Source organism: Cyprinus carpio, chromosome B17 (assembly GCF_018340385.1).
Source record: "Cyprinus carpio isolate SPL01 chromosome B17, ASM1834038v1, whole genome shotgun sequence".
NCBI classification, from domain to species: domain Eukaryota; kingdom Metazoa; phylum Chordata; class Actinopteri; order Cypriniformes; family Cyprinidae; genus Cyprinus; species Cyprinus carpio.
Window position 1 is genome coordinate 12,564,882 of NC_056613.1, and position 26,611 is coordinate 12,591,492.

General features: G+C 35.3%; 1 protein-coding gene across 8 annotated transcripts in view; it reads left to right on the forward strand.

Moving 5' to 3' along the window:
- dlgap2a (discs, large (Drosophila) homolog-associated protein 2a) overlaps positions 1 to 26,611 on the forward strand; it is a 120,927-nt gene that overhangs the window by 16,263 nt on the left and 78,053 nt on the right. For 3 of the 8 annotated variants that reach the window (XM_042742313.1, XM_042742315.1, XM_042742314.1), the window contains exon 1: positions 10,883 to 11,462. The exons of 4 other annotated variants lie outside the window; for them this stretch is intronic. The gene's annotated coding sequence lies outside the window, so the exon portion shown is untranslated. Of the gene's footprint in view, positions 1 to 10,882; positions 11,463 to 26,611 lie in introns of those variants that run through there. One more of the 8 variants, XM_042742316.1, reaches the window with a different exon arrangement.

Below are 26,611 nucleotides of genomic sequence, written 5' to 3' on the forward strand. Positions count from 1 at the left end.
TTTAATGGATGACATCAGATGAAAGAGAAAAGTAGTTTCAGTTTAGTTAAATGTTATTATGTTTAGATTTAAGACTATAAGTGCAATTATTTATTCATTTGTCTTTTATGTAGTTGTAGTGCAATGACATGCACTTTACATTCAGAAGGTAAATTGGGTCGGAGCTGCACAATTGATTAAGATTATGACTGAAGTTAATTGGTCAGATGTTGCAGATTTTGTCTGATATACACTGCAAGCAGGTGATGTGACAAAACTACAACACTACCATAATAATTAACAAGGCATAGATAGCGTGTATATAAGAGTGTAGATGGCTTCATTTATTTAAGTGTGCAGTCCAGAACTCTGTGCTTAGACAGTCAGTGAGTTCATGCTGTACTGAGGGCTCTGCATAGATTTACAGTTATGGCTCTAGTGATTATAATTGGGATGGGAGTGTTGCTCGCTTTCTGTGTATAATTTATTCAGAATTTGAATAACTGTTTTGTTTTTCATGCTGCTAAGCAGAACAATGAGAACTGTTAAGTCAATGTCTTGATTTACTGATAAACTGTAACAATTCAGAAAATTCTATCATCTGCATAAAAAGACGAATTCTGTCATCATTTGCTCACCTTTGTTGTTCCAAACCTACATGAATTTCTTTTTTTCTGCTGAACCCAAAAGAAGATATTTTAAAGAATGTTGGTAACCAGGCAGTTGACGGTAGCCATTGACTAACATAGTATTTTTGAAAAGTTATAGGCTACCATTAACTGTTGGGTTACCAGCATTCTTCAGAATATTTTACATAACTGTGCTGCTTGAAGGTCAGTTTTGATGTTGACTTTAAGTATAAATCAGTGTGGTAGTTTTAGTTTCCTCCGCCGTTAGATTAAATATGTATTAAAACTGTTTCAAACTAAAGAGTAACGGTTTAGATCTTTGGCTTGTATGCGTATTTAGGTTATTTCTAATAATAGAACATGGGGGTATCATGAATTCAACAACCACAAATGAGCTCCTCAGAGGAATGCACTGAGCACTCTTGCTTACAGACAGCAGATTAGCGGGTGTTGCTGGCTCCTGTGAGGGCCTCTAATACCATTAGATGGTGCTATAGACTCATGTTATCTATTTAATATGAAATTACCTCAAATGCGCACAAAAACACACTCAGAGAGTTTTTGTAACAGTCCGTCACAGCTATAAACAAATCATTTTAAAGGTTTCTTTTTTAATCTGGTTCTCATGGACTGAAAGTTTCACCCTCTCAGGACATTAGTCTCCTCAGGGCAACGAGGTTTGTGGGAGCTTGGACTGATCTCAGGGAGAATGGATTATCTTGTGTGAAAGGGCTTTTTTCATCATTTTCACATTAAAACAAAAGTGTATGTAAATGATATTGTTTCCATGATTATATGAATTTAAAAAATATATATAATTAATTTCTTCAGTTAACAACAATATCTCTATTTCTCATTTTAACCTCCCTATTTTGTGTGGCTGTAAGGCTTTATTCTTTTAACTTGTGCTGCTTTCCTGTCAGCTCTCTACTGTCTACTGTAAGGCAGAAAACGCCCATAAATATAACTTAAAAAAAAATTGTTTCAGCCTTACAATTGGACTTCTTTATGTCAGACAGTGACCAATAATTTTTGTTGTTAAATATTTTAATGTTTTTGCCTTGTATACCTATCGTAGCCCATACTTTTTACAGGATACATATAGCAACAAATCGCTGTTGAAAATATGTGTCCTTAATTACAATAATGGTCATTTTGAATTGGATATAACCAAAAAATGATTCACGATTCAGTGAAGGAGTCAGTTGCAAACTGAGTAAAGTCTCTCAACAATTCACTAAGTGAGTCTGATTCAAACCGCAAACTCATGCACATGCAGGAAATGACACACACTCTAAAATGTTATTAACTAATGGCACCTCACAAGATGATATTTGATGAACAAGTTGTTCAGACTGTTCAGATTTTAAACTATTGTTGAATTTTTTTCATTTTATTTGCAGTCTGGAGCCCTTATAACTGAGGCTCCTCAAAGCAATCATCTACAATTACTTCAACATAATTACTTTTTCTGTCCTAGTTGACCCCTAGACAGTGAGTCAGTATGAAAATGTCTATTGTCTTCTGAGGTGACAGAAAATCTGACGGTGGCGCCAGATGAATGGAGAAGATTTTTAGCCATGCTGGTTGAATTTAAATGCATGTGATTTTTTTTATACTGTGGATGAAACCATGCATGGCATGTGTAGTTCAGCAATAATAAGCTTGAACTAATGTAAGCAGGAAGGATCAAGAAGATGAATCGAGCTTTGCATTCGAGCAGCGTACCTCTTTCCCAGAGTTATGAAGGTCAACACTCTCTCTGAACTTTAGAGAGTTTGTCTCACTATAGCAATCAAATGTCAGTCCTGTGTGGATCCTGTGCTAAAACAATACCCGCAAGAACATTTCAGAAGAATATACTGAAGTCATACTTTAATTTTAATCTGGGCAGACACACAAAGCACTCTTTTTCTTTTACGAACTAAGGTTTTAAAATATGAAGTGATTTCAAAGAGGAAGCCTTTCAGTTGACTGCTGATGCAATAGCAGAGCCCTTTAATTTTCATTTCACACTTTATGGTTTTGTTGATTTTTATGGATCCTCAGTAGGTTCTTTTTTCTGTAAGTTGCATAAGCTTATGTTTTAAAGGATACTTCATGTGTTGTGATGTTTGTGGGCTCTTTTCTTATTTTTCTAAAAAGTAAATTGTTTATTTATTTATTTAATGTATTAAATTAACCACATTAATTGATTGAATATATCAATAAAAAGTTTGAAAACAAGCAGCTTTGTCATAATTACAGTAGAAATACTGGAAATATCTGGAGAGGGGACTTTGAATATTGCACTGGACAGCTGATGGCCTTGAAGCCAAAAAGGCTGACCACCGTTGAGCTGGAGCGAACTCCAGAGTCCTGCAGTGAACTGGAATAACATGATTCCGTAAGACCGGTCGATCCTATATACAAACACACACAAAAAAAATATTCAGGCCAGTGCCAAATAAACAAACAAACTCACATTTTAGTGTCCCCTGTCAGGATAAACACGCTAACCGTAATCCATCAGGCTGTCATGGCGCCAGATGTGGGGGTAAATATCATAAAACGATGCTGTTTGCTGCATCACAGACTCCCTAATGAAGTCAGAGGAGCCATCCTGTTGGATGTTCATTAATCTTAAGCTCCCTTTGTGAGCTAAAGCCTCAAACCATCATCTGAAGTCAGGATCACTGACTTTTACACAATAATTTTCATGCATTGATTTGTTGTTGTTGTTATTGTTGTTGTGCATTGGATTTTGAGATATAACGAAGGCCCTTCAGATGTGAATCACCAGCACGGTGGCCTACTGACAGGAGTTTGTGTGAATATGTTGGTATTCATTATCCATTTATTTCCCTGTAATCAAGTTGTGCTTGAAAGTAATTGCATTCACTAATTTCTCGCATTGTTAACCATGAAGAAAATTTGTAACAGATTTCAATTTATCCCTCTCATTAAGGTGACTTTCAGCAGAGAGAGTGATATCTTGCTAATTATATAAATAGATAAATAAATACATGTGTTTAAGGAAGACTTACAGAGAGCGTGTCTGGTTCTTATCAGTATTCATAGCACTACGAGTACTAGTTTAAATCTCTACATAATGTGTGTGGGGAAAAATGTGGTAAACTAGCCCTTGATGTCATATGTCACAGTTATATATCAGTGTCCGCTTTGAGGCATGTATGAATTGTGTGCTGGCAGAGATTTGGTATATGAATGGGAAAAGTAATTCAAGCTGAGAGCATCGTTGCCATTTGAAAGAGGAGAACTGTTTACAAGGCTCCTGAAAAGGTTAGCCGGATACACGGATACTGTCTGCAATAACACGCTAGTGAGGTGAGGATAGGGGTTTGAACGGCACATCGTCACAGCCTCAGGATCATACAGATTTTCACAGAGGAGCAGATGGTGTCAGTCCGGGATATTATACACAACTTGCATGTCTTCATAGATGCATACAAGTTATTTAGCATTACATTTTAAACTTCAGGGTAATACGCTTTGAATTTAAAACATGCTGAACTGAATTGCTGCTGTCTGTGTGTGCTTGCTCATTCATGTGGAGAAGTCATACTTTCCTTTTTGTCATTGTGCCTAAGGCCTCCATTGTCTGTTGTTTGTACTATTCTGTCCTCTGCGCTGGAATCGTTCCCATTACACCGCCACGCCACAAGACTAAGAGAAAATCCAGCCAACGGTGGGTTGGAGTTACAGTAAATGATCGTTAGGTTTGTTTCTGGGGTCCACACCATCACAGGAGACTGAGCTAACAGAATGGGTGTGTATAGTAGTGACTAGAAAGAGAGACAGATAGAAGCTTAAGTGGTGAACTGCAGCATCAGTGGAACTTCCTGAGAGTTGTCTTTACTGGGTGAAGGAACGATGTGGTCATTTGTGATATCTATTGCACTCTATTATAATTTTTTTCTTGAATTCCATTTCCATTGTTGTTCTTTTGTACAAAGATAGACAAACATAGGAGGTTCATTTACTTTTGTCCAGTTTCATTTGTGCTGTGTTCTTAATCTGAAATTGAAGAAAAACCGTGGCAGGGATGAGTAACAATGAGTAAGAATCCATTTTGTTCTTTCTCAATTACCAGCCATTCAAAATAGCGTGTGTATTCTTGTGTTTTTGCACACACATTTACCACAATTATTTCATTCAATTTCATTTTAAATGATAGTTAGAGTCAAGAGTTCTGGTTACTGCATATGTGTTTACTCCATGAATAGCAGAATCTTTTAACATAAATCTCTTAATGTTTTTGCAAGCACATAAACCCATTTAATTTCATTTTCAAATGATTGTGAGAGCCAGTGGTTCTGAGTACTGCATGTATTTATTCACGAACAGGAGAATCTTTTATCATAAGTCTCCTAATGTCTGCCTCAGTGGGAGAGCATCAGAAGAGCCACACACAATTTTTGTGCTGAGCCCCAAAGTTGTTGTGTTGGCCCACCAGTGTGCTAAACAATCACATGCAGATTATTTCAGTTCCCCTCTCCTAGATTATTGTAGTTCAGAGATGAAATTTCAGTGTGTTTCATCCATCAAAGTCTATTTCAAAATCCATCTCTTCAATCTTAGGCTTAATTTTGAATTGTTCTCTAAATTGTGTAGGAGAAAAGATTCCACTGTGGCCTCTGCTCATCACTTCTTTTTTGGAAATATTCAAAGATAGAATGGCTGAAAAAAAAAAAAAAAAAAAAAAAAAAAAAAAAAAAAAAAACATTTTCCTAAATCATCCATTCTTCCCAATAGTGTTTGGTTGAGTTTAGCTGGTAGCTGCGTCTAATGTTTTGTTGTGGAAAATAATTTTTTGCTGCTGTTATGTGCTGCCGAAATGAACAACTCATGACGTGCATGGGACAATAAGCATTGGAGCTTCTTATTGCATTTATTAAAATAAAATAAACCTAAAAAAAAAATCTAAAACATTACTAAAATATTTACTTACATTTAATTGTAATTGATAATAATTGCGTATTTGTTGAGGAAAAAAACCCAAAGGAATTTAATTAGAAAACATTCAATTATTTTGGCATTTAATATACATTATAAAAGTATCTCAAAGTCATTTTAATGGTTGTTTTAATTCCATATCACTGAACGATTGAGTGAAGACTTTGGAGTCATTAACACAGGGCACACTCCATCTGTGCTTTCTTTAAATTGTGATTTGAAGTCTTTGGCTGTTCTCTTTTTTTTTCAGCACTGTGAGCACCACATTTTTAAGCATTAAATTCTAAGTAGGATAACTTTCAAATGCATCAAATAGAAATGCATCTTGAGACCCATTCGTTTGCACTCTGTCTAGCTGTCTTTAAACGCAAGAACGTGTTCTGTGTGAACCACTCCGTCTGCTCTCAGTAAGTGCAAATTAGTACAGGGAATTTATGTACAGTCAGGGGGCATGATTAATGTAGTTCATTTTTTTTTATCGCATTCTTTTAAATATCACTGTGTTAAATTGACAGCCCTAGTATGTATTCATGCATATTTCTTGGTTTCCCATTCACCAATGCCACGTTAGTGAATCAGTGATTGAGTAATTAGTTACAGTCATATTGCATCCCAAATGATGAAAAAACTACTTGAAATCCAATCTAACCATTCAGACTGAAATGCATTTGCCACAAAATCAAAACAAAGCCAGACTAATCAAATGTTGTCACTGACATTTCTTACAGATTCCTGGTCATGTACTGCAAAACCCAATTTTTTGGCAGAAAATCAATGTGAAACTTTGAGCAGCTCTGATACGCAAACGTGAAGAATTGTAATAGACTGAATTAGGATGCAATTCATGGAGTGATTTTGTGAAGGTGTGTGATGAGTATTTGTTCCTTCAGGCCTTGCCACAGAAAGTGTTTTTTTTTTTTTTTTTTTTTTTTTGTGCAGGAACGTTGTCATCTGCAGTGACAAAAATGATGAACTCTCAATTAACACAGACTGCTCAGTCTTCTTGTTTGTCATTTATTGATTATTTATTAAGATGAAACCCAGCAAACTGATCTCATGATGGATTAATAGATGATGGAGTGTGTGGTATGTGTCTTTAGATCGAAGTTTGCATCAGAGGTCAAATTCTGACTTGGTTACAAGGTTGTGCAGAATTCAAAATTTTCAAGTCCCTGTCATGGATTTAATCCCTTAATACTCATCTTTGATCAAAATGAAATAATTTAATGTTTTCCCACAATAAAATAGTTTCTTCAAGCATTAAAATAGCTTGAATATAACTCTGCACCCTTAACTCATTTAGTAAATGCAGAATGTGTGAATATTCATGAATATGCAAATTAGTCCCCATCTCGACTCAATCACACCATATCTACCTGCTCCACTCTCTCTCAGTTTACTGAAGTAGTAAACACAGTGGCAAATGGTAATATTGCATAAATTCAGCCACACGTGTTTAAACCAAGAACAGATTCCAAGAAGAACATGAAGATTGAACTATACACGGACATCTACAAGTTGATGTATAAGAATGGTAATGTATTTTTTGTTGGACATGAAACCAGAATTGATATCATTAGCCTTTGGCTTGACTTTATTAAACAGCTAATAATGTGTTGCTTATGTTTCACAAACCATGTTCCCATTCGCCATCTCAGACAGCATTGATGGGCACGGTCTCACTCTCCTCTGGTCGACGTGTGCGCGGGCACGCTTTTCCGAGAGAAATGCTCATATAAGGAGTTCAACCATTGTCTACATCATTAGATCCATGATCGAAAAAAAACAGCCGAAACTTGTACCAACCCGGAAGTAAGATTTTCAGCACAGAAATACTCTGTCATTCATCCAAATTATTTTTTAAAACTTTGGCCATGTTTAGCATGAGAATCCATCTCTTTAACACTGTGAACAACTCTGAATACATGAAACACCATTTTAGCCCCCCTTTTAAGAGTTTGAATTTGAAATGGATTGGCACTGGAAGTTGAATTAGAATTTATATTTGAATGGCAGTAAACTAATTTATTGAATTGTAATAGGAAATGTCATTTTGGGAAATTAAGTGCTATTCCACAAATTCGTGCATCTAATAGCCCTATGAATGCCTATAAACCTTATAACCAAAACTTTCAAATAAAGTCTTTTATTCGACAAACCTTTACTTTTTCTTATTAAAAGTTACAGTCATTGATGTTACAGTATATGAATTTCATTTTTTTTTCAGTTGATTTTAATTCTACTTCCCTAAAGGAATAGGACCTAAAAATTAAAATTCTGTAATTAATTACTCCCCCTAATGTCGTTGCAAACCTGTAAGACCTTTGTTCATCTTCGGAACACAAATTAAGATATTTTTGATGAAATCCGAGAGCTTTCTGACCCTGCACAGACAGCAACACAACTGACACATTCAAGGCCCATAAAGGTATTAAGGACATTGTTAAAATAGTCCATGTGACATCAGTGGGTTAACCGTAATGTTGTGAAGTGACGAAAATACTTTTTGTGCACAAAGAAAACAAAAATTAAGACTTTATTCAATAATTCTTCTCTCCCGTGTCAGTCTCCCCTGCTCATTCATGAGAGCACCTTGATGTTTGTATTTGTATTCTGGTTCTCATTTGCTATACCAAATTGAAATCAGGTATTGAATTGTAACTTAAAAATGCTTTCAGTTCAGTTCTGAATGGCACACAGAAGTGGTTGGTTGTTGTCAGAGGCTGTGAAGAGAGTTGTTAGGGCCATTAACTCAGCAGGGAATTGAGTTGGTGGGGCTGCTAATGCTCACCCGCTGACAGACACAGTCGCGTGCATCAAACTCCCTTTGATTAATGAATGATTATGTAAATTAAGTTGGGTCAGTAGTACACTATCTCCACTACTAACTTCTCTAATGACATATCTCTACCAGGGCTCCTGTATCACCACTCGTCTACTAACACAATCTACTGACCAACACTCCTGTTTAACATAAACTTTACTGAGCTGAGTATAGCTAAAATAAGTAGAGTTAAACTGTATTAAAATGAACAATGACACAATACAGCTACTCCCAATAGGAGGAGAGGTGTCACATGATCCACCTCCATATACAGTTGAATACTATCGAATATAAACAAATCCAAAAACAATAAGGTCCAGACTGTGTTATCATTGATGTATTTAGATGTTCAGTCAGTAATGACAGGTGGCTGATCTGGTTCAGGTCGTACTTCTGATATCTGAAATGCACCACATACTCAAAATAGTCCAGAGTTTTTCTCGTGTTGTAATTTATAGTCCCAGGATGAGTTTGGATCTGTGTGGTAAGTCAAGCCTGCAGAGGGTGCAGATTCAGATTGTAAATATGGCCTGTGTTGCTACATTTGCATGTTAACAGCACACACTGCTTCTCTTGGCCTGAATGCATGTTTAGATTGGCAGGTCGTCAGTCACTTTCATTGTCATTCAATTTTAATCATGAAAGGAACCTTTGAGGAGTGTGCGTGTTTTGAATTAATGGCGCTTACACAGTGTTGAAAGCCATGTGTGGTCCTTGTACAGTGGGGTCTAAAAGTCTGAGTCAGAATGCTTCTATTTTGAATTTTCTGTTACTGTATTGTTTCCATTAAAATTACCTTATCATCATAACACTTTTTCACTGAATCAAAAGTTCAGAGCATGTTAGTATGTGGTACTATATGTCCCCTGTTTTCACTTTATATGAACACGCAAAATAAGTGATGCAAAATATATACCATTTTACCTTTGCCATTGGTTATCAGCCAGTATTACATTTTTTTAAAATTTTTGTTTTTAATTTATATTTTGGATTAATTGTTTATCCGTATTTGCAATCTAGATTGCTTTTGCTGTCATATGATACTCACTTAAAGTTAGTATTTTAATGATAATTTAATAATCAGTAATCTTTAATAATTTAAAAACACTGTTAAATGTAATCTCTTTAGCAAATTTAAACATGCATATCTATTTTTAATGCTGTACATTATAATATTTTTATACCTGAATTCACTTGTAGCATTTAAATGAATTTAATAATTATATATTTTAGATTATTTAGAAAATTTATATTGAAATGCTCTGGAACATGAAAATAATTTTCATCTAATTGTCATTGGTGTTAGTTGGTATTGGCATAATGGTATAATTTGTATAATTTTTAGTAGAAGCAAGAACATCTGAACATTTGTACAAAGGATTAATGTCACAAATGAGTTTTTTTGTTAGTAACGATGAATGTTAAAGTGGTCCTCGGATGCCTATTTTTCACAAGTTTATATGATTCTTTAGGGTCTTAATGAAAAGTCTGTAACATAGTTTGGTTAAAATTTCTCAATGGTAGTGTAAAACAACACGGTTTTTACCTTGTCAATATCAGCTCTGTCTACAGCAAGCCGTTTTATTGCATGTTGTTTTAAATAAAAATGAGCTCTGTTCACCTCACACCTCTCTGAGAGATGGTAAACTTTAGCTGCATTCATCGTGAAACTTGCTAACTAGCACATTATTAGGCAAGGCAAACTCAAACAGTTCAAACTACTTGTAAAAGTGCATGTTGCATCCGATGACCCCTTTAAATATTTCTCCCTAATTTCATGCCATGGTATTACCTTTTTAAAAATGCTCAGTATTCTAAAACTTTTAGTTTATTTCCTAGTTTTAATGACATTTAGAATGACAGCTTTTCAGTGTGGTCTCAGAGTTTTGGATCCCACTGTAAATATATAGGGCTGGGTCTTGCTGTCTACCTCACAGTGTAATACACATCATAGTTTATATATCATTATTTGATACATCACAATATCATAATTGGATGATGTTTGGTACTGTTTAACTTTGTTCCTCTAAGGAGAGGTATTTTACATGTCACAGTTCCATTTGACTCTTTCTTTCATTCCATTCATCATTCATCTTCCATTTATTTTGACAGTCTACATCTTCATTCACTGAGCCATAAAAACATGCATAGACATTAATAAATTAACAGAAATGATCAATAGTTGGTTCTAAACTATTAGTGTCATATAGTGAGAAATACAGTTGTTACTCATTGCTTAATCATTTGTATTGGCAGATCTGTAATTTATGAATTGTTTGTCATCTTCATGCCTCTGGTCGCACATACTGTAAACTGCCTCCGCTCGGACACCGAATCCGGTCTAAATGTCTATCTCCATTCAACTGTTTCTGTCTTTCATGTTCAGTGGCACAGCTACAGGCTGCAACCCTCTCTCTCTCTTTCTCTCTCAAAACGCCCCCTTTCCAAATGTTATCATGACACCCGAGTTTAGGAAGTTGCCCATGTTTGGACCAGGATGGAAGCGATGTCACTTGTGGTTTCCTCTCAGAGGAGACGGTCACATTTGAGAGACTAAAAAAAGAAAGAAAAAGAGTTAGACAGGTTTTACCACAGTGGGCATAAATGATTCTGTTGTCTAACAGAAAGAGAAAGATGGGAGGGGAGAAAGCAAATCAAACTAAATGAGAAGCACAGATCCTGTCCACCATTCCTACTCCATCTCCAGGTTTTCAGTGTGGCTGTGTTTCAGTAGATCAGTCAGAGCGTGTGTGGAGCGTGTGTGTGTCTCCTGCGCTGTGCTGCAGTAGAGAGCCCTTCGCTCAGCCAACTGCTACTTCTCTGTGGAGGGCATCGCATCCTCCCTGCCTTTTTTTTGTTTGTCTTTCCTCACGTTTTTTTAAATCATGCTTGGAGTGCCTGAATGAATGCAGACGGACCGAGAGGGAAAGGACGAGACTATGTGTGTGACAGAAGAGCAAAGCGTGCTGCAGTGAGTCAAACAGAAAAGAGTGAGAGCTCTCCACACCCATGACCGTGTGCCTGTCTGTGATCGAGTTAAACACAGCCAAACGGACTCGTTCATCACCTGACAGGTAGGCAGACGTGGGTCCCTTCAACTAATCTCACGTTCAAACAGCAGGAACTCCGAAACGCTCATGCTCGCTCAGAAGAGATCCTCGTTCTGAACAGGTTCAGCACTTGTAGGGCTGGTGGGCAGCTTGTTTGGGACAGTAGAGGTAAACAAACAGGACTGGTGATGTGAATGACATTTATTTCAACAGGAAGTGCTGCTGTGTCTGTTCCTACAGGTTCTCGTCATACCCCATTTGGTCTGAGTGTAGCATACCTGTACTTTCTGCCAGTTTTGAATAGGAAATTCTGCCGCTTTTAGACTTGTATTTTGGGGCATTCTGGGAGTGGGTTCGGGGACTTTACATAAGCAGTTTTTGCTTGTGAAAGAGGGACGTCCTCCACAGGGTCGTGAAACAGACTCTGAGCCGTGGGTGAGGAGTTTATTCATACATACTTGGCTGTTAGACTCCGTCCATGAGTGTGTGTGTGGGTGATTGGACACTGGGAAGCTTATCTTTGAGTTTGTGTGTATGAGTGTGTATGAAATATGGGAGATATTTCATAAGCCAGTCCGTTTCTCCAATTACTGATACATATCAACTGGATCTATGTTAACAACCAGAGATGAACCCCACTCTAAAGGGACTTTTATCTGTTTGTGTGTGTGTGTGTGTGTGTGTGTGTGTGTGTGTGTGTGCTCCTGGCTATTGCCTTCAGTGGATTTACTGCACTTTCTGTCACTGCCCTACCTTATATATCAGCAGAGAGACAGAGAGAGAATGAAAAAGGAAGCACTGCAGGTCTAAACACTTGCTCCTGCAGTGCATTCCCCCTCCTCTCCTCTCTCTTTAGGTGTCACGCACACTCACGCACCCACCCACGCACACACACACACATTCACACACATACACACACACAGACATATATGTATGTATGTATGTATGTATGTATGTATGTATGTATATATATATATATATATATATATATATATATATATATATATATATATATATATATATATATATATATATATATATATATATATATATTCAGATATATTATATATCAGATATTGATTCACTAGACTTGTCTCAGTGAGAGCTGTCATAAATATGATCAAGTGGCAAAGACAGATCAATGTCTTTATCACTGGATTGCTGTGTACTGCAGTGTGTGTGTGTGTTTATAGTGATTCACTTAAAATATGCTAACCAATGTAAAAATCACTTTGTTTTGTTGTTTTCTAGGAAAAAGTTTATTATACAAGTTAATTTATTTAAAATTTGTCATCATTTACTTGCCCTCATGTTGTTCAAAACTTGAAAGAGTTTCTTTCTTATATTGAACATAGAAGATACATGTGTATTTTGAAGAATGCTGGTTATCAAACAGTTAATGGTGCCCAATGACTTCTATAGTTTTCATTCCTTACATTGGAAGTCAGTGAGGACCAACAACTGTTTGGTTCTTCAAAATTCTTCAAAATATCTTTGTGTTCAACATAAGAAATAAGATTATACAGGTTTGGAATGACATGAGGGCAAGTAAATGATGACAAAAATTAAATCTTTGGGTGAAAATGAGTTATTAATGTTGTTTTATTCTTCACTGGCAATGTTTTTTTTCTAGTTTTCAGCCAAAATTTAGGGAGCTATATGTTTTAAGAAAAAGAACAAAAGATTCCCTAATGGTAAGAAAAACAGACTAGTTAATACAATTATTTTTCTAATATTCACTGAAAACAACTATAATTTCTTTCACAGTTTTTCTTATTTTGTTATTAATGTTATTTTAAAGACGTTTAGCTATTTTTACTGGAAAACAAGGCAAAAATACTGATGTTTTTGCACATTTTTGCACACACATTCACTCAGTGTTTATTCCCAGTGTCCTCAAGCACATCACTATTAATGGATAAATGTTTGACTAGTGACGTGTCACACGAACCATCCAGTCACAACAATGCATGGAAGAATCAGACTTTATGGGACTTAAAATGTGGTTGATTTGTGCCCTTACGGAATTGTAGGCTGTGTCACTTTATTCATTTTTATATAAAATAATTAAATAATGAAAGAAATAAGCGGTGATGCATCAGGTTACAGTCAGACTGATCACTGTAATAATGTGTGGAAGTCTGAGGGTGTCTTTAGGGTGAAGAATGTATAAACACATCTCAAACATCTGACATATGACAAGCAGTTGAGTCACAGCATGAAGATTATCAGCAGTAGACATGACCCTGCATTGACTAGATGGTGATGGGCAACTGAAGTCTGTGAAGATGAGGTGCCTTTGTCACATCACGTCATCATGTCTTGGTGTTTAGTACATAAAATATAATTTTTTCCTGGTCTTGTGGCCATTTAGCCCCATTTTATTAGAATTTTAATACTGTCTTTCTCTTCCTGTTTTCTTGTTTGTGTATAGTCTATCAAATATGTATAAAACCCAGTGATATTGACATAAAGTAACGTTCAACTTTAAAATTTTTGTTTTATTTACTTATTTACTCATCCAAACCTATGTGACTTTCTTTTTTCTGTGGAGCACAAAAGTAGAAATGTTATGTCAATAAAAAAAAATTAAAAATAGAGGTCTAAATTTACTCATAGCATTCACAATGATTGTTTAGTTTTAGTGTTTTATTTAGAATTTTTTGAGTCAAAATACAGTTCATTTATCAGTTATCAGCTATAACATTAAAATAATTATCAGCTTAGAATTTTAATATTTGTGTATGCATATCCTAGTAAAAAGGTAATATATTTAAAATACATTTATTTCAGATTAATTTAACTTCATTTGGAGTATCACTTAATAATATCACTTAATAATAAGCCTAAAATGTGTTCTAAAATCACTATAGACAAGGATTGTATGCTCTTTGAATAACATCTGTAATATACAGTACTTAATATCTTTAGTTGGATTTCAGCACTACTTCTGCAAAATTAAACGGATACTCCATCCCAAAATGCTTTTACATGGGTTTGGAACGACATGGGGGTTAGTGAATAATGACAAAATTTTCATTTTGGGATGGAGTAACCCTTCAAAGTGCATTAAGCACAAAATTAGTTCTTTCAATTTAGCACTTTAATTATACCAGTTTAGAATACTAAAAGTACAATTGCAGGGTATTTTTTTTTAAGTATACAAATATGTAAATGTATTTGTAGTATGCTTAGCATTAAATAAATGTATTTCAAATATATTTTAGTATATTTGTTTTTCACTATAGGCCACTGCATTTTTCCTTTTGCACTTGACAGAAATAATAAAGTAAATGTCAGACAGGTTTTGACTGACATAATGGTGAGTAAATGATGACAGAATGAGAATATTTGGCTGAACTATGTCTTTAAAATCAAGGCTCTGAGACAACAGCGGCACAGCGGGATGCTTTGATGGTTTAAAAGAAAAATACAACCCAAAACTCAAGAAACTCGTTCAGGCTCCTGCAGACTTCTGCAGAAATGGTGCGAGGAGGAAGAGACTTTGACCAAAAGCAGCTGAAGAGTCGAAGTTCTGACGCACACGAGTGCTGTGGGAACAGAATGTTGTCTGAAAAAGCTCTTTTTGAGCCTCTGTTTGAAAACAGTCTTAGAGTTGATGGAATCTGCCTCCTTAAGGACGTCACTCTACTGTAACTGTGCTATGAGAAAGTGAGTTAAAGAGTGAATAGAGTGAGAGAAAGAAAGAAAGAGAGGGCATGAAAGAGTGCGCGTGAAAGGGGACAGGTCTGTCTCACAATCCTTTAGAGATGAAAGTAGCTGGGTAATAATCAGTCCTGCTCCTCTCATAGATATGAAAAACACATCTTGTATTTTTTTATCTTACTTTCAATATCTAGCGAGGATTACATTCCTGTTATTTGACAGTGCTACACAGGGCTGTGCTGCTCTTGTTGCCATGGAGACGTAGCTAGGCAGCGGAGTCTGCGATTCTCGCATGGTTCTGCATACGTGCCGAGCAGCGATGCTACTTCTTAGGACTTACCGCATACTGGTGTGTGTGGGTGTGTGTATGAGCGGGGCAGAGGAGTGTGTTTCTCTAGACGCATGTGTGTGTATCAGCATGTGCTGTATGTGCATCTGAGAGATGCTGCAAGCCAAAAGATGGAGCAAAAGACAAACTCTATCTCTTTCATGCAGAGAGAAGAGGAGGTGACAGAGAGACAGAGCGAAAGAGTGGGTGGGAAAGTCACACATCCTTGCGCACATTGGAGAAAAGAGGGAGAGAGATGTGTGTGGGTGGGTGTGTGTGGAGACAGGAGCTTGTTTTTCTGTGTATAATCTCTCGGTCCTAAGGGGCGACTAATGAAGCAGGAAAATCTCTCATTCACCCTCTAGCATTAGCATTAGCTTGACAACACTGTGACGTGACCTCGTATTTCTTTTCAGCTGGAAAGAAAAGATTAAAGAGAAAGGAAAATGTTTGAAAGAGCGGGATTTTTCTGATTATGTAATACCACAATGAATGCAGGTTATGTAAAACAAGATGTAGTAATAGTTAATATGTGATGCACTCTGTCAAAATGAGTCATTAGTTGCAATTGGCCTTTTTGGGAAAATGCGAATTTTGGTCAATTTAAACCTTTCACCTTTTAAACTTCAGAAAAAGCATATTGCTGAATATATTGTAACATGCACTTTCAAGTAAATATATTATGCATTTAACACATTCAAATGTTATGGGGTCAGATTTTTTAAGAAGATGCGTTAAATTGATCAAAAGTGACATTGAAGACTTTAACATTGTTATATAATTTAAAATAAATGCTTTTCTTGTGAACTTTTTTATTCATTAAACAATTCTGAAAAATTATTTATCATGGTTTCCACAAAAATATTTAGCAACAAAAGAAAAGAAACCAGCATATTAGAATGATTTCTGAAGGATCATGTGACACTGATGCTGAAAATTCAGATTTGCCATCATAGAAATAAATTATATTGTAAAATATATTTAAATAGAATACAGTTATTTTATATTGTAATAGAATATCACAGTATTACTGTTTTTATTTTATTTCTAATAAACTAAATGCAGCATTTGTGAGCAAAAGAGACTTCTTTCAAAAACACTTGAAAAAATATAAAGCTGACAAAAAAAAGGCAAACAATTGAAACTTGTTTGCAATCAAGTGTTTATGACACTATTTAAATGATTATATCCAGCCAACAAAAGCATATAACTGCCATAACAAAACAAACTTCAGTGCATAAAACCCAAAATCGGTTTATGGGTCAAAATGATCCAAATGATGGAGCAGATCACATACAGTATGTTTAAAAGTTAGTAAAGTGACAAGGAAACAACTTGACAGATGATTCTGGGCTCTGCTGTTGTATGTTTCAGACAGTCATTGCTGCCCACACTGAGGACCACTGGGATATACTAGCTCTTATACGCCCCCTGCGCTCTCCTCAGCCTCTCACTGCACGCTGTGAATCCACCAGACAGCTCCCAGAGAATAAAGGATGATGAGGCACTGATCAGGGCATTCAGTGGAAGTTCTTTTGTTGAAATAGCAAAGATTTGGACTTGCCATAAGCAGGACTTAAGTATCACTATGGATTTGGGAGCTTAATTGCCCTACATTTTGTTTATGAGGGCCAGGAGCTCGACTGTCTGAAAATCAGTGAACTTCACATGCTGTGATAAATATTCTGATGCATTTGGAGGGCTTTTTTGACTCTCAAATGCATCTGTGCAAGAGCTCTTATCATTTTACATGAGTTTTTCTCTCTCACAGTCCAATATTATATGCCGCTGTGATTGTATGTTTAAACAGATAGAGCACATATGTGACTGCTTTTAGCTTCAGATGAACATCACTTTTCAGCCTTTTATTCCACTTTTAGTCTAGCTTTGATCATCCATGTACTAGAGTACTTTTCATATCAGTATAAACATTTAAACGTACACAGAATTTCTGTTCTATGAAAGCAGGCTGAATATACTAATGAGTGTCCTAGTGTCCTATCTAGCTAAAATTGTAACAAATGTTCTGTTGTTCAATTCATTGTTCTATCAGTTTTTTTGCATCTTTTTTTCAAAAACTTTCACACAAGGCTTTTGAAGGCAACATTCAAGGTTTATTTCGATAAACTTTGATTTTCTAGGGGTGATATTTGACGCTCATTTAACATTTGACCCCCAAGTTCAGAACACTGTTAAAATGTCATTTTTTTCATCTCAGAAATATTGCATGAATACTCCTCATGCTGTCCTTTACAGTGGCCAAAAAGCTGATCAATACATTGGTTTATTTCTGCATCGATGACTGCAACGCTTTTCTTGCAGGTGTTTCAAAAACCCACCCTAAATAAAGTGCAGCATTTCCAAAACTCAGCTGCTAGAGTCCTGACAGGCTCCAGAACTAGGGAGCACATCAGTCCAATTTTGGAATCTCTACACTGGCTCCCTGTTAGGTTTCGTATTGACTTTAAAATGATCAATTCTTGTGATTTTCAAAAAATGACAATTAAATTGAAATTTCAAAGAAATTCTCAGTTCAAATCAGAATGGCTCCCTGAAGCACAGGCATGTCAACATTTTTATTGTTTATTTTTATTCCTAAAATATCTCTCCTCTAATGTACCATCCCAACTTTTTGTTTCAATAGAAATTACATCAACAAATGAAGAAAATCTGTGCTTGTCAATCGATTTCATGCCGTCTTTAAGGATTTGGAGACAAGTAGACGTTTAATGAGCTCTGAGCCTAACGAGTTGATAATATACCAATTATCTGTCCGTTAGCCCGCTGGCTTAGAATGCTACACTCTTTGTAATTACAGTACACTAAAGACTCTCTTATTATGATCTGGAGTTCATTAATAACACAGTATTTGGACATACTGATGGCTATAATATATTTACTGCCAACGGTGCAGGTACTAACATATGTTCTAGTAAGAGACACCACACGATTGTTGGTTGAAAATCCATTTACAGTAAACACAAATTTCCTAGTGTCCCAAAGGACTCCAAATGGTTTTTAACATGCAAACATTGGCTGATTACATAAGGCTATTGAGACGTACTGTAAGTGGAGTAAAATACCATATCCATGTAAGTACTGTAAAAGCAATCAATGTGGCTGTTATGGCCTCGGCCTTATACTGGAAATCTGACCTTAGCTTATTTGGACAATGAGTTACATTTTAGACCATAGTAATATACAGTTCCTCTAGTATACTAAACTGTTCAGACATGAGCGATCTCTGTTTGACACCTCAAGAGTAAGGATAAAGTAAATGCCATCTCTTTCTCACAGTTTTTCTTGGAAATGTTCTTTGTCACACTCAGAGTCCGGCTGTTATAAGAAATACAATTTCTGTTCTGTCAGTGTAAGCTCAGGTAGCAAGAAAATAGTTATTTGACGTGCTTCAGAGCAAGAAAGAAAATTGTCCCACACAGTTTTGCAGACAAGCATATCCTTCAGCCAATAAAGGCTGCCGGAGCCCAAGTAAACTGACAAATCTTTTTTATTTAAATATTGACTTTCCCTCGCATGGGGTGATATTTTGGTGTTTCTCTGTTAATAGCACTCTCAAGACTGATTGACTTTTTTTATTCTAGCATGTAATTTGTCTCAGGGCACCTCAAATTTAATTCCGTTCTGATTTGTTTTTTGGAGACAACACAAGCCTCAACAGCTACGATAGATCCGCTCTCACTTTGTTTCATTCACTAACTGTGTATGAATGTATTTGTGTCCAAGACCTGTGTGTGAATGCTGACAGGCAGAAATCAGGACACATCAGTGTTAAAGGTGCTGTATGTAAGATTTTGAATCTACTAAAGCATAAAAATACCATAATATGTTTGCAGATGTTTAAGAAACATGCTACGTTAACATATTTGTTTATCTGAAAAACAATGCTACAGTCAGTAATTCTCCTTTGAAAATGTGCGTTCCGGGCCGGAATGTGGTTCTTTGTTTTGGTTTGTGAAACCTGCCCACTGCCACTGCGGTATTTCGGGTTGCCAGTTGGCGGATAAAACACAGTGTATTTCATTTAATTCATTCTCAAGTGTGATTGTTCCTTTTTGTGTCATCAATCTGGCAACCTGCGTCAAGTCTGAGGAGGAGGGGCCGGGTGAAAAAAAACCCTCTCCAATATTTTGAATTTGGACTGCAATACCTAGTTCAACCACTTGGTGTCAATCCTACATACAGCACCTTGAAAGGGGTCATATGATGCGATTTAAAATTTTCGTTTCTCTTTGGAGTGTTACAAGCTCTTGGTGAATAAAGAAGATCTGTAAAGTTGCAAAGACTAAAGTCTCAAATCCAAAGAGATTTTCTTTGAGACTTGTCCACAACCCCCTGAAACGGCTCATTCTAACACGCCCCCATATATCTACGTCAGTATGTGGGAAGATTTGCATAATGCCGCCCAGATGTTCACGCAAAGAAAGAAGGCGTATCTTTTATTCTTGTTGTAGTATTGTTGTTGCTGCCCCCACCCCCACCTCTGCTCACTCAAGGCCGCGGTGTGTGACGCTGTTTCGTTGAGAAAGCGAAACTACTTTGTTTTTGCCTTCCAAAAGAAAACACGACTAGAAATCATGTTTATATCACGTCTACAATTTGCTCCGTCTTTATGTCTTGTCTCTCCGGCCGGTCAAGGCATCACAATATGTTAAGAGGAGTAACATTTCGATCACATGCTTGAGGCATTCGGCCAATCAACACGTTTCAGAAGGTGGGGCATAGAGGAGAAACAAATAATGTACAGTATGTGGAAAATAATGTGTTTTTTTTTTTTTAACCTTAAACCGCATAAACACATTGCATTACACCAAATACACAAAATAATGTTCTTTTTAGCAGCATCATATGACCCCTTTAAGTGTGCACCTTATCTAACTTTTTAAGTTTTTAACTTTTAAGTACTTTGTCTGCACTATAACTTTGCACTTTGTTTTTAAAGGATTTAAATGCCTTTTTTCTGAAATAAATTAAAATTTTTATTTAGCAAGGATGAATTAAATTAATCAAAGTGATATTAAATAAAGCGATAATGTTACAAAAGATTTCTATTCCAAGTAAATGCTGTTTTTTTAACTGTCTGTTCATCAAAGAACCTGATTTCCACAAAAATATTAAGCAGGACAACTATTTTCAACATTGATAATAATAAAAAATGTTTCTGGAGCACTGTTTTATCTTTCTATTTCAAAGAAATGCTGTTTTGAACTTTCTATCCATCAAAGAATCCTAAAAAATGTCATGGTTTCCAAAAAATATATTTTTTAAATGATGTGCATAATAGATTGATCTGGGATGAGACTGTTGATCATCTGTGTTCTTGGCCTATATAAAAAGAGTTTGTTGGGGTGGGAAAAGATACATTTAATACTGATGGCTGTACAGGTTGTGATGAAAGCCCCTATGGGGTTTTCTAGAAGAATTTGCCCATTTATTATGCAAATGAACTGCAGCCATGCACTTTAGAATAATTCAGGTTTATTAACATTTAAATGAGGTTTTGAATAAATCTATGTGCTTGTATTATTAATAAATTTATGTGTACATGTAAATCACACATCCTGTTCCAGTATAAATTTTATTTGAGAACCTTTTCTGCGTACATAGATGTGATTTTTTTTTTTTTCACAACAATTATTGACATCAGCTGTCTCTTTCTTCATCCAGGCATGCTATGAGGGGTTACAGTCATCATCATCATCATCATCATCATCATCATCATCGTCATAATCATCACTCCACCTTTGTGTCATTATTATTTGCAGATGCATTTGTGTAAGTATTTGTGTGGCAAGAGTTTAAAACCATTAATATAAAAATGTATCTAAAAGTCAGGAGGACAAGCAAGTTGACTTACATTCTGGCATCTCTCTCCGTGCCCCCCTCACTGAGATAGTTTGTGACGGCTGCCAGATGCATGCTGGGAAATAAGAGGCTGAGTGGTTAGCCGAGTGGGGGGGCAGCAGCACAGCGAGAGCCACATGGCCATGTTTATGAGACAGGCAAATACTAACGGACACAGAGAGCACATACACACCCACACAGTTATGCTGAAGACTGATAAATTGAGACGTTTATTAGGGCTCTGGGGCTCTGCGGATGACAGCTTTCTGTTGACCTTGCAAGGGCCAAATAAATTGTGTTAGATCCTCTGGAAAGTGTGATAGAGTGATTAACTCTTTAGTTTAGTGCATGTGTCATTTGTAACACAGCTGATTATGCCATTAAATCAGATCTGAACTGTTTAGAAACGCTGCAGATAAAGTTCAGCTCGTGTTGTAGGATTCTTGTGTATTAAAGCAATTTCTGATGACCTTATTTTGACCTCTTTTCAGATGCTGATTTGCTGATGTGTTTGTGACCTGGCTGTGGGCTGTTCTGTGTTTGCTGGATGGTTGTGTGACTCTAGGGAAAAGTTTGAACTGGTAACAGGCACAGTAGGATTTTGACATAGTCTGACAGACTTCTCCTTCATGTCCTTTTCAATGAGGGGGAAAATATCTCACTGCCTTCAGCTCTGTTGGAGACAGACGCGTCACAACTTAAGGAAGTTCTCGCATTAAGATAAAACTTTTGTTCATCGTCGGAAGGCAATTCAGCATGGAACCTTTGTGATTTAAAAACCACTAATTTGTGACACATCTAACCTCCCCTCTAATCTTCTTCTCTGTCAAAAATGAGAGTGATGGATTCGCTGTGTGCTTTTCAGAACTGCCAGAACACTAGTTATACAATGACAGTAAAAAGCAGGCTTACATTTTTTAGATCAATTTACTAACCTATTAAAATAACCTACTTATGGGTTTGCTTTATTCATCTAACAGCACTGCAATTTTCACACTGCTGTGTACATAATGACATTTCATGACTTTAGTTTAGTATCTCTGTCTTAATACTTCATTTGTGTCTACAGTTGTATTGTTTTTTTTGTTTTTTTTTGGCACTGATCTTACAAATTGGAAATCACTGAACTATGAATCTGTAATGAGCCTAATTAAGGGTGTAAAATATATTGTTACCATAACTTACTTAATCAGTATCTGTCAGATTTCTTCTATTTTCCCTATTTTTTCTTTTTAAATTTCATGTCATTTACAGCACCATCATCTAAAGCTCACACAAAGTTAATATATATATATATATATATATATATATATATATATATATATATATAAAACACTATTAATTTAATGCCACTGTTTAAATGTAAGCTATAGCAAATCTCAAAATAAATATCAGTTGTTGCTGTTATGCCTAAATTCCCTCATAGTCAACTAATGATTTTTGTTAACATTAGTTAAAGTTAACATGTACTTGATTTATATTAAGTCATTTAGCAGACACTTTTATTCAAAGAAACTTACAAATGAGGACAATAGAAGCAATCAAAACCAACAAAAGAGCAATAATATGCAAGTGCTATAACAAGTCTCGGTTCGCCTAACACAGTACGCGTAGCAATGTGTTTTTTTTTTTTTTTTGTATATAATAAAAGAAAACAAGTAGATAGAATAAAAAAAGAATAGGGAATGCTAGCATTAGAGGGTCTTTTTTATAATAAATCAGAAGAAAAGTACTGTAGATAGAATGGAAAAAGAATAGAGAAGTCTAGTGTAAGAGGCCTTTTTTTTAAAGAAAACAAGCAGTTAGAAAACAAATGGAGAGTGCTTAAGTGTTAAAGCTTTTTTTGTACTAACAATGAAAAATACTTGTTAGGCATAAATTAATCTGTTCATATTTATTTCAACATTTATTAACACATTAAAATCCAAAGTTTTATCTGTTAATATTAATTAATGGTCAAGCTAATATGAACTAACAATGAACAGTTGTAGTTTTATTGATTAACATTAACAAAGATGAATAAATACTGTAACAAATGTATTGCTTATTGTTAGTTAATGCATTATTTTACATTTACTAATGAACCATATTTTAAAGTGATTTTTTTATTTTAATATTTGTTTTATATGTAAAAATTCTTATATAGTCTTCCTTAGATTTTTTCATGTGTTTTAATTATTTAGATAAAAAATATAGACTTTCAATATTGGCCATTATTGGTTATCAGATATAAAATGAAAATAATTATCCTATTGATACAAGCCAGATTTTTTATATTGTTGCATCTTCCTGTCTAATGTATTTAGAAAGGTGTATTTGTGTTAAAACGAATGTAAGCAACTTAATTTAAAATATATTGATAAGTATACTAATATGTGACCATGGACCACAAAACCAATCAGAAGTAATATGGGTATATTTGTAGTAATAGCCAACAATACATAGTATGGGTCAAAGGTATTGATTTTTCTTTTATGCCAAAAATTATTAGGATATTAAGAAAAGATCATGTTCCATGAAGATAATTTGTAAATTTCCTACCATAAATATATCAAAACTTAATTTTTGATTAGTAATATGGATTGCTAAGAACTTCATTTGGACAACTTTAAAGGGAATTTTCTCAATATTTTTGATTTTCAAATAGTTGTATCTCTGCCAAATATTGTCCTATTCTAACAAACCATACATAAATGGAAAGCATATTTATTCAGCTTTTAGATGATGTATAAATCTCAATTTCAAAAATAAAAAAAAGAATTGACCCTTATTACTGGTCTTGTGGTCCAGGGTCACACACACACACACACACACACACACACACACACACACACATATATATATGTATAATTATTAAGATGCCGTTTGCTCTGAAATACCTTGTACAAAATTGCTGCAACTGTATAAAGTTGTTAAAATTCCCAGCTGTGTTTTTAACGACTGGCTTGCACTTTCATGTCTTTCACTTTGACAAGAAAGCATCTACCATGAACATACATATAAATTTGTAAAAGTGAAAGGCAGAAGACAGCTGTGCAGATGATGAGTTTACAGAGCTCCTCTCTAGTCTGTCCCTTGTAATCGAACAATGATGTGTCAGTCTTTAATGAAATCTAGCACATTGCTGAAGCATGAAGATAATTTATTCATTCTGAATTGCCTCACATAACACGTGGCCACCGGGAGGGTGGCATGCGCTCTCTGAGGAGCTGTTTGAGCTGATATGAGTTTGGTGCAGTGAGGAACCTCCTTGGAGACTTAATTGAGAATGTAAGAAATCCACTGTAAAAAAGTGCTGCGTCAGTCAGTGCAGGAAGAACCAGCTGAAACGATGTTCATAATAGACGTGTGACCCCGCGTTCTGCTGGTTTCAAGTGACTAAGCTGTTTTATCAACAAATGTGTGATATTATATTTATTATCATTTCTGATATTAAGTTAATTGATATGCAGAATAAGGAACCATTTTTCTCTGTGTGTCTAAAAAGAGAGCTTGGGCTACATTATTACTACATGATATTTTGGTGCCATATTGGTTATTGGCAGAATTGATTTTTTTTCAGTTGATTACTTGATTAATTTATCAGAATGAGACCATATGAGATATGCAAATTTCAAACTTATTTCCCCTATATTTTAATTTCAATAACATTTGTCTTCATCTAATGCTCACTTAAAGTTGATCTTTAAATCACTAATTTAATAACACTGTTAAATGTAATCATCAGTAAATATTATAAAGAATATCCATTTTCATCCATTTTTTAGTTGTTTACATTTAATTAAATTAGACAAGTTATAGATTTTTTATATCAGCCATTGGTTTAAATTCAGACTTTATTTTTTTATTTATTTTATTTAGACATTATATAATTTTAATATTGTCCATTTATATATTAGTGCTGTCAAACGATTAATCATGATTAATCACATCCAAAATATGTTTTTGTTTTCATAATAAACAGTATGTGTGAGAACTGTGTATATTTATTATGTATATACAGTATAAATACACACACATGCATGTATATATTTAAGAAAAATGTTGTTAATATATTAAATATACTGTATTTATATATAATACAAATTACATGAGTATAAATTTATACAAAATATATACTGTATGTGGGTGTATTTATATATGTACATAATACATATACACAGTACACATACATATATTATGTAAACAAAAACTTAATATATAGAATTAATTTATTTAGAAAAATATAGGATAACATGAAAATAATTATTGGGTTAGGGTTAGGAATAATCCAGAATTGTAATATCAGTGCATTCCTTGTAATAACTACAGTTTAATCAAAGGATAAGATCCGAGTTTTGATTTTGCCAGACTTTCACTCATTCTGTAAAACTGTGATGGAAACATCTCACCATTGTGGGCCTTTGGGTGCTCATAATCCTGTGCTGCTCTCTATTTTTACTGTCTCTTTAAAGTAGATTGAAATGACACTCTGTTTTTATCCTTTCAAATGGAAAATGAATGTCGGTCCCAGGCTCAAACTGCACCAAATGCTCTTTGAAAAGATACCTTGACTCCATTTGTTTTCTGATTCACTCCCACAGAGAAGGGCTTTAAATCATATCATGTGGCTAACTGCGTCAAGGGATTATTGCTCCGTTTCCTATAGAAACCGACACTTCATTTTTAATATCAAACTGACTTCACCCTCCTCTTACATCACTTTTGTCTATTTTGATGCTGAGTGATTTGGTCTGCAGAAAGCCAACACTTTCTAACAGAGTGATAGTCGATTTGGGTTTCCATCCTCGGCCAGAGTAAACGATGAAAAAACCCTTTTTAATGAATCCAGCTGAAGCTGAATTGAGCACCGCTGTAAAGAGCAGATGCTAGCCTTGTGTGCAACTACATGGTTGTTAGCACTAATCATGGCAGAGCAAAGACTGCTAATCTCTCCACGGCCTCTTGGATGTGTCTGAGCACACACAGATGCTGCCTGTTCTACCAGATCCACTGCAGGGCCCAGGCTAATGGATGCTTTTACACTTAACAGGTTTGCAGCTAATATCATAGCACAGTGGTAGATCTGAAAGTTTTCTGCCATTATATTTGGAGAGGTTCTTTTATATGCGTAACAGTTATATTGCAGGATTCATCTGTTACATTATGAAGGATTCAGACTATTGTTAAGAGAATAGTTCACCCAGAAATTAAAACAATATTGTTTACTCGGCCTCATGTCATTTCCCAACCATATGCTGTTAATATTTCCATTGTAAACACTCCAGGTAGAAATGTTATAAGAAGTTCATAGTGACCAGGGTCTGACAAGCTCCAC